We start from the raw sequence: 12,608 nt of genomic DNA, 5'->3' as shown, positions 1-12,608 counted from the left end.
CTCAACTTCTTTCTGCATTTGCTGCCCGCACCTGACACGGGCCATCCGTGCTCACAACTAAAGGAAGGGCAGGTGAGAGCTGCTACATTTCTCTTTTCCTATAGTAGAATGTAGGACTACATGCTTGGAAAATTAGTACAGTGGTGCCTTTTAGTGCCAGTATCCTGGGTTAAAATCTGACCAGGGACAACATCTGCATGGAGTTTTTATGTTCTTTGTGGGTTTTCTCTGGGTACTCCTCCCACATTCAAAAAATTTGGAAATTGCATATTTTGTCATTAGATTTAATTTAGGAAAATGCTTTTTTAATGGATGCTTCAAGTTTTCATGAGAAGATGTAAAAAAAAATGCAGACGGAGCATCTATATTTTAGTAGTTTGTATACTTTTGAAGAACTTATATATTTTTTTCTAGTTTATTAACTACATGCATTGTGCTGATCAAATATACCATAAAACATATAAAAAAAATCTATATAAGTTATATGATAGAAGTTTGTTTCCAAGTAAAATGAATAAAACTGCTATTACTTTCTGAGATATAATATTCCTCTAAAATATTCTCGTTTTATAACTTTTATGTTGAAGAACCAAAGGAACATAGGTTAAGTCTCTTTGGGGCTAATATGTAATAAAATACTAAAGAATAAAATGCCCAACAGCTTGAAGAGGTTCAGCAATCCTACACTAATATATCCCTAATGTTCAATAAAACGTCTTTTGAACAAAACAAAGTTCTTTTTTTTTTCTGGGAGCTGTGTAGAGAGCTATTACATTTCATAACTTTTTTAGTTTTTAATAAATGTTTTAGATGAAGTATATGCAAAATCACAAGAGGACAAGCAGAATGATATGTAATCCTATATTACCCACATTTACTACAGAACGAAAGACAAAGTACAATATAATAGAGTACATCCCCATGTTTCCTGGCATCAATAGCACTTTCTTATTATCCAGTATTTCACTCTTGTGCCAGAAACGTACAACCTTTAATACATTTAGTAATTCGGTAGGTATATTGTTACATCAGTGTGTCTAAGAACAGACTTGTTAAAAGAAATTTAATCTCAAATAATATACATTGAATTTTGAACTTGCAGCTTTTAATTAATAGATATTCTGAGTGGACAGTCATTATGGCTCTGTAGAATGAACAAAGCTCTACTGGGGGCTTTAAAAGAAATATTCACCCCTCCTCCGTCCTCCCACAGCTCATTTTCCAGTAATTTGCTCCACACCAAAGCAGGTGGTGAGACGCTGGAGAGTGATGTCAAATTGACTATTCTGACATCAAAACTACAGATGAGTGAATCGAAGCTGACGAAGTGGAATTCGATCCGAATTTCAGGGAAAATTCGATTCGCAACGAATCGCAATTTTCCTAAAATGCCAGTTACACATGTGAGGACTGAAGACATTGGGCAAGGAACTCTGGGAAAGGCGGGATCACCCAGATTGACATGCCTACATGCAGCCAATCAGTAGCCATCCATCCCTTTGATGTCACAGCCCTTTAAATACGGCAGCCATTTTAGATTCTGCCATTTTCAAGCGTTCAGAGTGCAGGGACAGACGTGTAAAGGCTCTAGGGACAACACCTAGAAAAACCTCAATGTTTAAAAAATAAATAAAAAAAAGGATTTACACTCACCTAAAGAATTATTAGGAACACCATACTAATACGGTGTTGGACCCCCTTTTGCCTTCAGAACTGCCTTAATTCTACGTGGTATTGATTCAACAAGGTGCTGATAGCATTCTTTAGAAATGTTGGCCCATATTGATAGGATAGCATCTTGCAGTTGATGGAGATTTGAGGGATGCACATCCAGGGCCCGAAGCTCCCGTTCCACCACATCCCAAAGATGCTCTATTGGGTTGAGATCTGGTGACTGTGGTGACCATTTTAGTACAGTGAACTCATTGTAATGTTCAAGAAACCAATTTGAAATGATTCGAGCTTTGTGACATGGTGCATTATCCTGCTGGAAGTAGCCATCAGAGGATGGATACATGTTCTCATTCTGTTTACGCCAAATTCGGACTCTACCATTTGAATTTCTCAACATAAATCGAGACTCATCAGACCAGGCAACATTTTTCCAGTCTTCGACAGTCCAATTTTGGTGAGCTCGTGCAAATTGTAGCCTCTTTTTCCTATTTGTAGTGGAGAGGAGTGGTACCCGGTGGGGTCTTCTGTTGTTGTAGCCCATCCGCCTCAAGGTTGTGCGTGTTGTGGCTTCACAAATGCTTTGCTGCATACCTCGGTTGTAACGGGTGGTTATTTCAGTCAACGTTGCTCTTGTATCAGCTTGAATCAGTCGGCCCATTCTCCTCTGACCTCTAGCATCCACAAGGCATTTTTGCCCACAGGACTGCCGCATACTGGATGTTTTTCCCTTTTCACACCATTTGTAAACCCTAGAAATGGTTGTGCGTGAAAATCCCAGTAACTGAGCAGATTGTGAAATACTCAGACCGGCCCGTCTGGCACCTACAACCATGCCACGCTCAAAATTGCTTAAATCACCTTTCTTTCCCATTCTGACATTCAGTTTAGAGTTCGGGAGATTGTGTTGACCAGGACCACACCCCTAAATGCATTGAAGCAACTGCCATGTGATTGGTTGACTAGATAATTGCATTAATGAGAAATAGAACAGGTGTTCCTAATAATTCTTTAGGTGAGTGTATAAGTGCAGGGAAAGGATAGGGAGGAATGATTTCACAGCATCTAAGTGCAAGGAGAGATGTCAGAAGGCGCTAGGGACATTGATAGGAAAGTAATTCACAAGTGCAGGGATCAATTATTTGGGGATCCAAATAGTCATTAGACAGCTCTGTCATTCCAGCTTTTTGTTATTGGGCTGCAAGTGTTATGTTGAAAAGCCTTTAGTGGCTTATATCCTAGTGTCTTATTCAGCATGACAAGAAAAATACACACTGCACTGTTGTAGTTATTTCTGTTGAAAGCTTATAGGGGCATATTTCAGTACTACAAGAAACATATATATGCACTGCACTGTTGCAGTTATTTCTGGTGAAAGCGTATAGGGGTGTATTTTAGAACTACAAGAAAAATATATACGCACTTCACTCGTTGATTGTTTTCTGGTCAAAGCGTATAGTGGCCTATTTCAGTCCAACAAGAAAAATATATATGCACTGCACTGTTGCAGTTATTTCTGTTTAAAGCATATAGGGGCGTATTACAGTGAAAATAGAAAACTATATACGCACTTCACTGTTGCAGTTATTTCTTTTGAAAGCGTATAGGGGCGTAGTTCAGTACAACAAGAAAAATATATACGCACTGCACTGTTGTAGTTATTTTTGGTGAAAGCATATAGGGGCATATTTCATTAAAAAAAAGGAAAATATATACGCACTGTTGCAGTTATTCCTGTTGAAAGCATATAGGGTTGTATTTCAGTGCAACAAGAAACATATACACGCACTGCACTGTTGCAGTTATTACTGGTGAAAGCGTATAGGGGCGTATTTCAGAATTATAAGAAAAATATATACGCACTTCACTCTTTGATTGTTTTCTAGTCAAAGTGTATAGGGGCCTAAGGTATTTCAGTCCAACAAGAAAAATATATACGCACTGCACTGTTGCAGTAATTTCTGTTTAAAGCGTATAGGGGTGTATTGCAGTAAAAAATGAAAAATATATACGCACTGCACTGTTGCAGTTATTTCTGGTGAAAGCATATAGTGGCGTATTTCAGTCCAACAAGAAAAATATATACGCATTTCACTTCTGCAGGTATTTTTGTTGAAAGTGTATAGGGGTGTATTACAGTAAAGAAAGAAAAATATATAAGCATTGCACTGTTGCAGTTATTTCTGGTGATAGTGTATAGGAGTGTATTTCTGTTGAAAGCATATAGGGGTGTATTTCAGTACAACAAGAAACATATATACGCACTGCACTGTTGCAATTATTTCTGTTTAAAGCGTATAGGGGCGTATTAAAGTAAAAAAAGAAAAATATATACACACTGCACTGTTGCATTTATTTCTGGTGAAAACGGATATGGGCGTATTACAGTAAAAACAAAAATATATATAATTACTGCACTGTTGCAGTAATTTCTGGTGAAAGTGTATAGGAGTGTATTTCAGAACTACAAGAAAATTATATACGCACTTCACACTTTGTTTTCTAGTCAAAGTGTATAGTGACCTATTTCAGTCCAACAAGAAAAATATATACGCACTGCACTGTTGCATTTATTTCTGTTTAAAGCATATAGGGGCGTATTACAGTAAAAATAAATAAGCATTGCACTGTTGCAGTTATTTCTGGTGAACGTGTAAAGGGGCGTATTTCAGAACTACAAGAAAACTATATACGCACTTCACTCTTTGATTGTTTTCTGGTCAAAGCGTATAGTGGCCTATTTCAGTCCAGCAAGAAAAACATGTACGCACTGCACTGTTGCAGTTATTTCTGTTTAAAGCGTATAGGGGCATATTACAGTAAAAAATTAAATATATATACGCACTGCACTGTTGCACTTATTTCTGGTGAAAGCATATAGGGGTGTATTACAGTAAAAAAAGAAAATTATATAAGCGCTGCACTGTTGCAGTTATTTCTGGTGAAAGGGTATAGGGGTGTATTTCAGAACTACAAGAAAAATATATACGCACTTCACTCTGATTGTTTACTAGTCAAAGCTTATAGTGGCCTATTTCAGTCCAACCAGAAAAATATATACACATTGCACAGACAAGACACTTGTGTCAAGCTATGCTTCACATTTAAAAGCTGTTATAACTGGAAAAGGATGTTGTACTAAGTACTAAGATTGAATGTCACTTGGGGGTTGAATAAAACTGATAATGATGTGAGCACAGAAAAGACATTTGTGGTTATTTCATTATAAACGTTATGTTTTTTTTGTCTGACTTACAAGTGCCTCTTTGATTTAATTGTAAACAAGATGACTGAAATGATCAAAATCAATGTCAAACTGGCCAAAACACAAAATTTCAGTGGGGGTTGAATAATTTTGAACACAACTGTATAGTGGCATATTTCAGTCCAACAAGAAAAATATATACGCATTTCACTTTTGCAGGTATTTTTGTTGAAAGTGTATAGGGGTGTATTACAGTAAAAAAAGAAAAATATATAAGCATTGCACTGTTGCAGTTATTTCTGGTGATAGTGTATAGGAGTGTATTTCAGAACTACAAGAAAATTACATACGCACTTCACTCTTTGATTGTTTTCTGGTCAAAGCGTATAGTGGCCAATTTCAGTCCAGCAAGAAAAACATATACGCACTACACTGTTGCAGTTATTTTTGGTGAAAGCATATAGGGGTGTATTTAATTAAAAATAGAAAAATATATACGCACTGCACTGTCGCAGTTATTTCTGTTGAAAGCATATAGGGGCGTATTTCAGTACAACAAGAAACATATATACGCACTGCACTGTTGCAGTTATTTCTGTTTAAAGCGTATAGGGGCGTATTACGGTAAAAAAAGAAAAATATATACACACTGCACGGTTTCATTTATTTCTGGTGAAAACGGATATGGGCGTATTACAGTAAAAAAAAAATATATATATATAATCACTGCACTGTTGCAGTAATTTCTGGTGAAAGTGTATAGGAGTGTATTTCAGAACTACAAGAAAATTATATACGCACTTCACACTTTGATTGTTTTCTAGTCAAAGTGTATAGTGACCTATTTCAGTCCAACAAGAAAAATATATACGCACTGCACTGTTGCATTTATTTCTGTTTAAAGCATATAGGGGCGTATTACAGTAAAAATAAATAAGCATTGCACTGTTGCAGTTATTTCTGGAGAACGTGTAAAGGGGCGTATTTCAGAACTACAAGAAAACTATATATGCACTTCACTCTTGCACTTATTTCTGGTGAAAGCATATAGGGGTGTATTACAGTAAAAAAATAAAATTATATAAGCGCTGCACTGTTGCAGTTATTTCTGGTGAAAGGGTATAGGGGTGTTTTTCAGAACTACAAGAAAAATATATACGCACTTCACTCTGATTGTTTTCTAGTCAAAGCTTATAGTGGCCTATTTCAGTCCAACCAGAAAAATATATACACACTGCACTGTTGCAGTTATTTCTGTTTAAAGCATATAGGGGCGTATTACAGTAAAAAAAAATATATATATATATATGCACTGCACTGTTGCAGTTATTTATGGTGAAAGCGTACAGGGGCATATTACAGTAAAAAAAAAAATATATATATATAAGCACTGCACTGTTGCATTTATTTCTGGTGAAAGCGTATAGGGGCGTATTTCAAAACTGCAAGGAAATATATACACACTTCACTCTTTAATTGTTTTCTAGTCAAAGCTTATAGTGGCCTATTTCAGTCCAACCCGAAAAATATATACACACTGCACTGTTGCAGTTATTTCTGTTTAAAGCATATAGGGGCGTATTACAGTAAAAAAAAAATATATATATATGCACTGCACTGTTGCAGTTATTTCTGGTGAAAGCGTACAGGGGCATATTACAGTAAAAAAGGAAAAATATATAAGCACTGCACTATTGCAGTTATTTCTGGTGAAAGCGTATAGGGGTGTATTTCAGAACTACAAGAAAACTATATACGCACTTCACTCTGATTGTTTTCTAGTCAAAGCGTATAGTGACCTATTTCAGTCCAACAAGAAAAATATATACACACTGCACTGCTGCAGTTATTTCTGTTTAAAGCATATAGGGGCGTATTACAGTAAAAAAAATATATAAGCACTGCACTGTTGCATTTATTTCTGGTGAAAGCGTATAGGGGTGTATTTCAAAACTGCAAGAAAATATATACACACTTCACTCTTTAATTGTTTTCTTGTCAAAGCGTATAGTGGCCTATTTCAGTCCAACAAGAAAAATATATATATGCACTGCAGTGTTGCAGTTATTTCTGTTTAAAGGGAACCTGTCACCTAAAAAACACCTCCCAAACCACCAGCATTAACTTAAAGTAGCCAGCAGTATGTTCCTAAAGATCCTTTTTTTCCTCCGGCCAGATGCACCAAAATCTTGAAAAACTAATCTTTAATCCCCTGTAAGCGCTATCTAACAGCAGAGTTTGAAGTCATGGGGGCAGCGGCCTCCTTGCTTCAAGTCAAGCTAAGCTCGCCCCTTATCCATCCTCCCTTCACTGTGATTGACATCCTGCTGTGAGGCTGCGATAGTGCAAGTCTCATGCATGCGCGATGCGCTCCTTGTCACTGCGCAATCCCGTCTCCGACTCCCGCACTCAGCCGGCCGCTTTCCTCTCTCTGCACATGCGCCGGGCTTTTCCATCGTGCGCGTATGCCCCGGCGCATGTGAAGAGGGAGAAAAGCGGCCGGCTGAGTGCTCTGTTTGTCCCCTCCGGCATGTTTCTGTTTTCCCTCTCCCACCTGGTGTATGTTGTTATGGTGTGGGCCTTGTTTGGAGGTTATTGTGTTTGTGGTGTGTATCCTCCTAAAGGGGGTTGCTTTCTCGGAGGGGTTTAAGCAAACATCTAGACAGTGCGTTTCCGGTCCATCTGGTCGGCTGCAGGTAAGTTCTGGTAACCTAGGTTACTTACCTGTCGTTTGGCTGTGAAACCTGTCTAGTTGGTGGCCAGCTGCTGGGCTTCTGGAGACACCATGCATCCTTTGTGTAGGATGAATGGGTGGTCTCTGCCCTGTCTTCAGGCTTAGGGCATAGCAGAGATACCTAGGGTTCTAGGTTGGTGAGCATGAGCCCCCTTACCAGGGGCGTAACTAGAAGTGACTGGGCCCCACAGCAAATATTTGTAAGGGCCCCCCCCAGCGCGCTTCGCACCTCCCTCCTCTTGTGTAAACCCCACTCCTTTGGCACAGTGTAGCGGTATACTGTATATTGTGGGGCACAGTGTAGCGGTATACTGTATATTGTGGGGCACAGTGTAGGCTATATGTGTATAACATAAACATATTTCACATGAAAACTTACAGTTACTTGGCCCTTGGGGATCTCGGACGCCACTTTAACACTTTGGCCGGGGGCTCGGCGGAGCTGATGTTGTGCTTTATCCTAATGAGAAAGATTTCATAATAAGGATTTGGAGAAGGGGCAGTGGGGTCGCAGAGCAGGGAGAGGCTGGTGCTGCTACTAGGGGGTCATACCATGGGGGAGTAATAAAGCCCACCATAATGCCCCCCCCCCAGTAGTAATAATTCTCCTTATAATGTGACAGTGCAAAAATACCCCCTTGTAATGCCCCAGTTGAGCTAATGTCCCCATAGTGCCCCCATAATGTCCCAGTATAAAATACCCCTATATAGTGCCCCCAGTAAATGCCTCCATAGTGCTCCTCTTCCCCCTTCCTGCTAGTGCCCCCCAAAATGTACCAGTATAAAATACCCCATATATAGTGCCCCAGTAGATGCCCCTCAGTGTCCGGCCTCTGATAGGCTGCCGGCCTAGTGTCCCCCATAATGCCCCCTATCATGTGCCAGTATCAAGTGCCTCTCTCCTCCCCCCCCACATGTCCCAGTATCATAGTGACATCTCCCCCCCCCACAAAAAAGTGCCAGTATCAAGTGCCTCTCCCCCCCCTCATGTGCCAGTATCAGGTGCCAACCCCCCCCTCCCCCCAGGTGCCAGTATCAGGTGCCAACCACTCTCCCCCCCCCCCATGTGCCAGTATCAGGTGCCTCTCTCCTCCATGTGCCAGTAGCAGGTGCCAACCCCCTCTCCCCCCCAGGTGCCAGTATCAGGTGCCTCCCCCCATGTGCCAGTATCAGATGCCAACCCCCCCTCCCCCCCAGGTGCCAGTATCAGGTGCCAACCCCTCTCCCCCCCCATGTGCCAGTATCAGGTGCCTCTCCCCCCCCCATATGCCAGTATCAGGTGCCAACCCCTCTCCCCCCATGTGCCAGTATCAGGTGCCTCTTCCCCCCCCCCCAGGTGCCAGTATCAGGTGCCTCTCCCCCCACCCCATGTGCCAGTATCAGGTGCCAACCCCCCCCAGGTGCCAGTATCAGGTGCCAACCCCTCTCCCCCCAAGGTACCAGTATCAGGTGCCAACCCCTCCCCCACCCATGTGCCAGTATCAGGTGCCAACCCCCCCTCCCCCAGGTGCTAGTATCAGGTGCCAACCCCTCTCCCCCCCCCCCCCATGTGCCAGTATCAGGTGCCTCTCCCCCCCCCCATGGGCCAGTATCAAGTGCCCCCCACTCCCCCCATGGCAGTAACAGTCGGGTATTAAAAAAATAAAATAATAAACACTTCTACTTACCTCCATGTCAGCGATGCGATGCAGCCTCTTCCTGTGTCCCGCCCTGTATGTCCATATATGGAGTCAGTGCTTGTATTTCAGAAAAGGTTTCTGCTGGGATTCGAACTCACGACCTTCTGTATCAGAGGCAAAGCACCTAACCTCTAGACCATAAGAGATGCCTTGCTGCTGGTTGAAAAAAAATGAGACTTCAACTGTTATAGCTGGCTAAGTGTACATCTATACACATGACAGCTGCTCATTTATAGAGATATAGCAGAGCTGAGTGTGCTGGGACAGCTGTCTTATAGAGATATAGCAGTGCTGGGTGTGTTGGGGCAGCTGTCATGTGTATAGATGTACACTTAGCCAGCTATAACAGTAGAAGTCTCATTTTATTTTCACTCAGTTGTACTGCAGCCTTTATAGTTGTGAGGGTAAATGCTTTGCCTCTAATACACTCAGACTTTGGAGGTTGTGGGTTCGAATCCCAGACACATCAGAAAGACTTTAGGAGACAGTAAGATTAGATCACATTAGCGAGGGGGCCTGGTCAGCTGCTGCTGCTGTGAAGGGGCCCTGAACAGTAAGACATCGATATTTAACGAACTTGTAAATAAACTGTCACACACGCTGCCGGGACGCCGGGCCCCCTTGGCAGCCCGGGCCCCGAAGCAGCTGCTTCCCCGGTAGTTACGCCACTGCCCCTTACCTTCTGAGGCGGATCATGCATTAGGAGTTTAGGGAGATATTCAGTATCGCGTTAGGAAGTGACCTGCTCCCTGTTCTCTGCTATCCGGCGTAGCAGCGACTGATATTGTATGGTGGGGAGTTTCCCCCACTCCCCGCCGTGAATGTCAGCGAACCGGCCAAATCGAATTTTAGAAAAATTCGCTCATCTCTAATCAGAACTAGAGATGAGTGAATTTTTCAAAAATTCGATTCTCTGGTCTGCCAAATTTTTCAAAAGATTTGCTTTGATCCAAATGTATTCGCTGCAAATTGAGTAAAAAAAATGGTTATTTCCTGGCTGCAGAGAGCCTTTATAGTGGTGTAGAATACTGTGCCTTGCAGTAACATGCATAGGCAGTCTGCTGTGGTAGTAAAATAATACTGTGAGTCATGATGACATGCAGATGACAGATGTCGCTCTTAGAATCACTGCAGGCATGAATCAGACTTACAGGTCGACGTTAGCGTCAAAAAGAAGCACACTCCTTTTACACCGTCGTCAGCTGATTCCACATAGATGTCTACAGAACCTGTTCTATTAAACACTTATATAAGTGGAGCCCGCCGACAGAGTGGAGAGGGTGTCAGCAGTAAGTTTGTGTTGACATCACTGATTATTTTGCCTTTCCTCTGTTCCATCAGAACAATAATCCCCCAAAAACTGATCCTGTCTGTAGAGCATCCGCCTTCACTCAGTGAGCATTAAGTCAGTAATCCATCAGTATTGCTAATGGCAAAAAAAAAAACAGGAGTGGATCCAAAACAGAGATGAGTCAACCATTCAAGAACCACTATGTTTCTGGTCAAGACACGACCACTAGATGACACCGGAAGCTCAGGCCTCTCGCTGCGACTCCTGCTGCCACGCCCCCTTACTCTGCTGCGAACTGTTCCTGCGCCAGAAACATTTAGGCCTCTGCCATTCCCCTGTGCAGGGCCGAGCACTTCTCTGTCTGACATACTGTTAGATCAAATAAATAAATAAAAAGGAAATTAAAACACCCCAAAAAAGTATGTAATTTTCTCACTTCACCACACAACGGCTAATAAGCCAATTTTTTTTTCATACTAATCCACACAAAAAAGGGCTTTAAAACATATAACTGCACCGCTGAACGGCAAATATATTTTACTTTTGCCACTAATACACACCACAAAAGGCTTTAGAACATATAACTGCACTGCTGAACGGGAAATATATTTAACTTTTGCCACTAATACACGCCACAAAAGGCTTTAGAACATATAACTGCACCGCTGAATGGCAAATATATTTAACTTTTGCCACTAATACACGCTACAAAAGGCTTTAGAACATATAACTGCACCACTGAACGGCAAATATATATATTTTTTGCCACTAATACACAACAAAAAGTGCACTTCACCACACAACGGCTAATAAGCCCTTTTTTTTCCCACTAATGCAAGTCAAAAAATGCTTTAGAATATATAACTGCACCGCACACGGGCAAATAAGATGTAGAAATATTTCCTTGTAATAAACCCTGCTAATGGCTGTAACACTCCAATAACAAGAGCGGTTTGCTAGAATTACAGAGCTGTATAATGGCAATTTGGGTCCCCAGTTAGTGCAGCAAGGTGTAATAGGATTGTTCCTATTACCCAGGCTGTAACCTCCTCTACTGAACCCTGTTGAACAGAAATGCTGTGGAATAATTCCTCCCTATCCTTTCCCTACACCTTAAATAATCTTTACCTGCACTTGTAAATCGTTTTTTTTCTAGCACAATGTTTTTTCTAGCACTGTCCTTAGCGCCTGCTGATGTCTCTACCTGCACTAAGTACACTGGAAAATGGCAGAATCCAAAATGGCTGAGGCTATTTATAGGGCTATGACATCACAGGGCTGGCTGGCTGCTGATTGGCTGCATGCATGGTATTATGGGTGATCCCGCCTTCCTAGAGTTACTTGATCCATGTCCTCACACGTGCAGCAGCAATTCGGTGCGAATCAAATTTTTCCTGAAATTCTGATCGAATTCCACTTTATCAGCTTCGATTCGCTGATCTCTAATCAGAACATTAGATGAATCCGCATAGTTTTGGGCTACAACATATACCCATACAAGGGCGGACACGCTTACTGACAAATGCAAAAAAACAAATAAAGCACTGGACTAATTAATATCTTAGCTCATTATTGCTGTTGGATTGTTTGAGAAGCATTAAATAGGCTCGATGATGAGCTCCCTTATAGCCAGGGTTCCATATACTGTTCTTGCACAGGATCCCTCTGCTGTCTTTGTCTGTCTCTGTACTCATTTTACTACTCTGTCTTTAACCTCGTCCACTGGATTTGTTATTCCTCGCCTTACGCTGACCTTTTGCTGCACCTGACTGAACTTTCTGTGTCTCTTCATTGACAGGTCTCACTGACAGCTGGTGACAGCCCTGAACACCATGACTGGCTAAATTCTAACCTCGTAGCAAGGATTCCTTGTGAAAAACTGGAGGATACATTAGACAATGCACCTTACTATAAGAAGAAGCAGACTGGTTGTAGAACAAGGTTCCACTGTTTCAAAGCATATTGACTTAAGAAAAGGACAAGTTGATGTCCAATGTAAAATGTTCTCTTGATGCACCCTCTTAAAAG

This window comes from Bufo bufo, chromosome 2, assembly GCF_905171765.1.
Source record: "Bufo bufo chromosome 2, aBufBuf1.1, whole genome shotgun sequence".
In the NCBI taxonomy this organism is placed as follows: Eukaryota; Metazoa; Chordata; class Amphibia; order Anura; family Bufonidae; genus Bufo; species Bufo bufo.
This window is presented reverse-complemented; position numbering follows the sequence as displayed.